This window comes from Triticum urartu, chromosome 6 (genome assembly GCF_003073215.2).
Source record: "Triticum urartu cultivar G1812 chromosome 6, Tu2.1, whole genome shotgun sequence".
Lineage (NCBI taxonomy): Eukaryota > Viridiplantae > Streptophyta > Magnoliopsida > Poales > Poaceae > Triticum > Triticum urartu.
The window spans coordinates 550,040,996-550,046,465 of NC_053027.1; the positions used below are offsets into that span (position 1 = coordinate 550,040,996).

General features: G+C 40.1%; 1 long non-coding RNA gene across 2 annotated transcripts; it reads right to left on the reverse strand.

The window, feature by feature from the left end:
• Positions 1-1,308: 1,308 nt before the first annotated feature.
• Positions 1,309-4,999, reverse strand: LOC125515209. Of its 2 annotated transcripts, none has more exons than XR_007286876.1 (6): positions 4,667-4,999; positions 3,403-3,456; positions 3,006-3,113; positions 2,804-2,910; positions 2,460-2,692; positions 1,309-1,752 (listed from the first exon to the last, which is right to left on the reverse strand). It is a non-coding gene; the product is annotated as an uncharacterized LOC125515209 (long non-coding RNA). The 2 variants fall into 2 exon arrangements; XR_007286875.1 differs by having other exon boundaries at positions 3,403-3,462.
• Between the last annotated feature and the right edge of the window lie 471 nt (positions 5,000-5,470).

A 5,470-nucleotide genomic window follows, 5' to 3' on the forward strand; every position in this document is an offset into this window, starting at 1 on the left:
GCAGGTGGCCCCACCCGGTGGACCCCCGGGACCCTTCCGGTGGTCCCGGTACAATACCGGTGACCCCGAAACTTGTCCCGATGGCCGAAATAGCACTTCCTATATATAATTCTTTACCTCCGGACCATTTCGGAACTCCTCGTGACGTCCGGGATCTCATCCGGGACTCCGAACAACTTTCGGGTTACCGCATACTAATATCTCTATAACCCTAGCGTCACCGAACCTTAAGTGTGTAGACCCTACGGGTTCGGGAGACATGCAGACATGACCGAGATGACTCTCCGGTCAATAACCAACAGCGGGATCTGGATACCCATGTTGGCTCCCACATGTTCCACGATGATCTCATCGGATGAACCACGATGTCAAGGACTTAATCAATCCCGTATACAATTCCCTTTGTCTATCGATACGACACTTGCCCGAGATTCGATCGTTGGTATCCCGATACCTTGTTCAATCTCGTTACCGGCAAGTCTCTTTACTCGTTCCGTAACACATCATCCCGTGATCAACTCCTTGATCACATTGTGCACATTATGATGATGTCCTACCGAGTGGGCCCAGAGATACCTCTCCTTTTACACGGAGTGACAAATCCCAGTCTCGATTCGTGCCAACCCAACAGACACTTTCGGAGATACCCGTAGTGCACCTTTATAGTCACCCAGTTACGTTGTGACGTTTGGTACACCCAAAGCACTCCTACGGTATCCGGAAGTTGCACAATCTCATGGTCTAAGGAAATGATACTTGACACTAGAAAAACTTTAGCATACGAACTACACGATCTAGTGCTATGCTTAGGATTGGGTCTTGTCCATCACATCATTCACTACAAGAGATCGGGCCTACTATGACGAGACAAAAAATGTCATCGAATAGCTAATAACATCACAAATTACCCCTAAGTGACGTTTTATGGGCGTCATGAGGATCGTCATGGAATCCCCGTCACAGATTACTCCTAGTGATGGCGCGTGCAAAATAACGTCACTGAAGATGGGACCTTCAGTGACGTTCTCTAGAACATCATCAAGTTGTTATTTCCATGACAACCAACTAATGTCACACGCTACCGAGGAAATATGCCATATTGTACCATATTTAGTGATATAGCAACGTCACTAAATTCATGAAACGTCTAATGCCCGAGTAGACTATCCCATTGCCAACATCATTACTTTCATTATTAATGAATATTTAATTTATTTTGAATTTAAATCACAACAAATTATCAAGTCCACTGTATTCCAAATGTATATCACAATAAGTATTTAATTCATATCACATTATATAAATAAGTTAAGATCCAAATCACATCATAAATTTACAATATTATATACTTCATCATCTTAGCTCAGTTGTCCTCTCAACATAAATGATTGTAAAAAATAACACTAGCCCACGAGTTTGAGACAACAATACACAAGTTGAAATGCACTATTTAGATAAGTAAAGACCACATGTGTTATCCTGATGATTGCAATATATGATTCGACAACTATCTTTCCATCGCAAAAGGATGGCCTTCATGCACCATTAGGTTTGGATTGGGACTGCAGAGTTGCTTGAGCACTTAAGAGAAAACCAATCAGGTTATCCGTCTCTTGTTGCTTCTTTTACGAGGCTTCATTCTTCTCTTGCTGGATATTCTTCACATCTTTGAATTCTTCATGTTGCTTCCTCTGCATCTCTTCAAATGCTCTCGCTTGTGCTTCAAGTCTCGCCACTAACTCCTATCGGTGCCTATAAATCGACAAAGCACAAGAACGTTGCATCCTGATGAGATGAAAATAGACAAGATAACAAGGTACAAGTGTACCACTAAGAATCTTACAATCTATCAAAATATGAATGTAAAATAGAGGGGTACATTATTAAATGTGAAAGCGAACATTCGAATTGGCAAATGAAACAATAAAACCCAAAACAACTTATAATGGTTAAAAACATGGACAACCAAGAGATAAATTTCATTTATCGTTTTGAGAAACATCAAGCATCACCAATAAGATATCAAGTCAGCAACCCATGCAAGAAGCAACTATGCTTGGACAACAGTTTTTTAGATCAAATTAAACCAGCCTATATTGTTCTTCTAAAAATCAAGCACATAAACAAATCAACAAATCATACTGGATTTCAGGATTAGAAACCATACATTACAACCTTATTCTCATGCCTTTGTGTTGCAGCAACAAAGACCATGCAACAAAACATGTATTCTCATTACAAGCATTTATTATTTTTTATGTTACTTTGGATTATTGGATTTGGATCAAACCATACATAAACAACGAAGCACTCCTTAGTTTGTTACAAGAACTAAAAAAGAATGTCTTATTCACAAATATTTGTGTTTTCATTTTCTCACTATCATGAGGGCTCTGTGCACGTGCAGAAAAGCAAGAAAAAAGAAACAACCAGAACACAACGATAAACAAGATAAGTACCTGTCCCTTGCATCTCTCGCCTCGCCATCCTTTTGTTCAATTCTTTATTCTAGAACTCAGATCTGTGCTGATGAAGTAAAGCTCCCAGATCTCTCGGATCTTGATGCATAACTCATGCTGGAAAGGAAGGTGCTATTGGTGCTTTCTTCCTTTAGAACTTCAGCCACAATCATTGAATCAGACACTGGTTGCTCACCTTCTGATTGTGTTTCCATTTTCTTTCCAGTCACATTCTATTGTATAAAGGAAAACATTGATGCTCAAGGTAAAGTTCATATGATGGATACACTGAATCAATATGAGAATCTATTTCAAGTCAGAAACAATAAAGGAAGAAATCTTACATAGGCTAGATGTGCCGGCTCGCTCATGATGTCAGTCTTGTTGTTTGTATGGTTCTCTTTGAAAAACTCAATGGGACTTGGGTCCTGATTATTGTACTTGCCTTTTTCTACAAGATTTATAAAAATCTAACATTACTACTCCATATATAATGACAAGATGCGATAGACATAGGACTGGAAGTAAGGTATTTGGAATTCTTACAATTTTGCTGAAAGTGGAAACATAAGACCTAGATTCAGTCTTTTGGTGATGCTCGGCAGCTTCTCAGTTTTGCGTTTTCATTTTTGGCATGGTACAACCTTTAGGTACCTGGGTCAAACAAGTCAAGCAAAAGAAGGCAGTGAATCAACAGTGACTTATGCAATGTCAACACTAGTTCAAAAAGGCGGGCAGTGAACATAGATAGCATTGTCTAAAAGAGTAGAGGAACAACATGAATCAATCTTTAGTCAACTATTTGTGATAGTTATAGTGCAAAATGACATACACATGATATAAGCAAGAATAATTAAACATGATATAAGCAAGAATAATTAAAGCCAGTGAGTCCACACTGATGTACACATTATTTAAGATGTAAGTCCACACGATATATTACCATTGCTTTGGACATAGAAATGGTGGCTTCCTCTTCATCTCTCAAAGCCCCTTCCTGGAGCTTAGATGAATATAACAAAGTAGATAAGTTAGGATGCAAGCACATGATGCACTAATATTGTATATAAATGATGATCTCACGCATTGGGATCTAACAAGCAAAGCAATCAACAGCCAGTAAGCCAAGGAAAACAGGACTAAAATGTTCAGAACAAAAAACAGGAAAAAAATATTATTGCCGTAGCTACTGGCATAGTTTAGAAACCAGAAAGTTTACTACCCTTTTAGAATTAAGGATCGATGGATGATGCTGTATGTTCGCAAAGTAGGAGCAGCTTGATTTTACCCAGCTTAGTATGTATGAATATAGTAGAATACTGAAGCTTACAATGTATCTGCTTTTATCAAAGTTCTGGGCATACTGAAAATGCTTGTGGGCTTCAGACGCTTAACATCATGGGTAGCTAAATTAGGAGAGGCATGGCAAAGATTAGGTTTAGTTCTCTTTTAACTAGTACTGGAGAGAAAAGTACACTGATACAAAGCTAAACATCTCCTTAGCGAGTCAAAATCAAGTGCTGTCTCAGTCTTTATTCAGTTTTGACAGCACTAGTTAAGGACTATTTATGGGGCATCAGAACCACAAAAATAGAATTCAGTTTCGCATTTTAGCATAGATAAAGTGGTGCATCAATAAGCTAGTTTATTCGGACATGTAGATACATGGATACAAGGATGCACTACTTCCTGCTTGTAATTAGTTCTCCTTTTATATGTTGCATACTTTAGTTCATGCGTTTATGTTCGTCTGATTATGACACCATACAACGATCGAGAGCATCTAGTTTTATAATTACAGTAGGGTACAACCATCAAATGCTTAACATATAATTTTCTTCTGAATGCACGAGTAGCCATACAAGCACATGGCCGCAAAAGAAATCTCCCAGGTCCTAGCTAAGGCCACGCATCTCATACCTAACTGAACTTTTCAGTAACAGTAACTATACTGCAGTAGCATATATTCAGGTTCAGCCCTTTTTACAATAGCAGGCTATAACAAATGCAAAACCATGTTCTCACTAGTGTAGTTTTGCACATAGACCGATCAATAGGATATAAGTAAAGTTATCTAGCAGGAGGTTCAGGCTTTTTATCATCGCAGGCTGTGGCAAATAACTAATTGCAGAGAAGGGCGGGATGAGTAGTAGTACGCATGAACCCCAACCATTGAACGCCAAGGGGTAGAGGGATGAGGAAATCACCGAGAGACGTCGCCAGGCGCTGGGGAAAAGACAGCAGGGTGCTCGCTGGGCGGGTTGATGCGGTGGATCCAAGCTCGGCGGCGGGGCGACCTCCTTCAAGCTGGCGTCCCTGGTCGCTGCAATTGGGGGGAGAAGAGGGCCGGATCCGCGCAGGGCGGGATGTTTGCGTGGATCCGAGCTCGTCCTGTAGGGCGACCTCCCCTGATCTGCCGCCGCCAGTCGTTCCAATCGGGGTTGTAATCTTGGGGAGAAGAGAGCCGGTTGAATCGGGGCATAAGAGATATGCGGCGTGGGCGGTGGCTCTTCGCGGGTGAAATAGAAGGAGTAATTTTGCCTGGGTCTTTGACGAGTGGGGACACAGGGGGATGAGGGGGGAGGGGGGGAATAGAGAAATGGAGCGAAAAGAGTATTTGGGTGGAGGGAAAAGAGTTATTTTTGCAGAGAAATGATTTATTTTCAGGATTTAATTTCTACTTTGATATCATTTAATTCATTTAATTTGAAATAAATAGCATAAGATTGTTAGAAAAAAATAAATCTTATATATCCATTATGATGTGGTATTTTCTATCTAGTTTTTTTATAATTGTAAATAAGTATGCCCAAACTTGTACACAATGGCCTTAAATATGTTTTACTCGCCCACACGGGTTCCTACGGTATTGATCCAGACCATGATGGAACCGATGGTTTGATTTCAATTGGGATCAGACGACAAAGAGATTGTTTTTATCTGTTGCGGAGATGGATGGTTCGCCATACAGATAAATCATTTAATTTTTTAGATAGAACGAAACAACATCA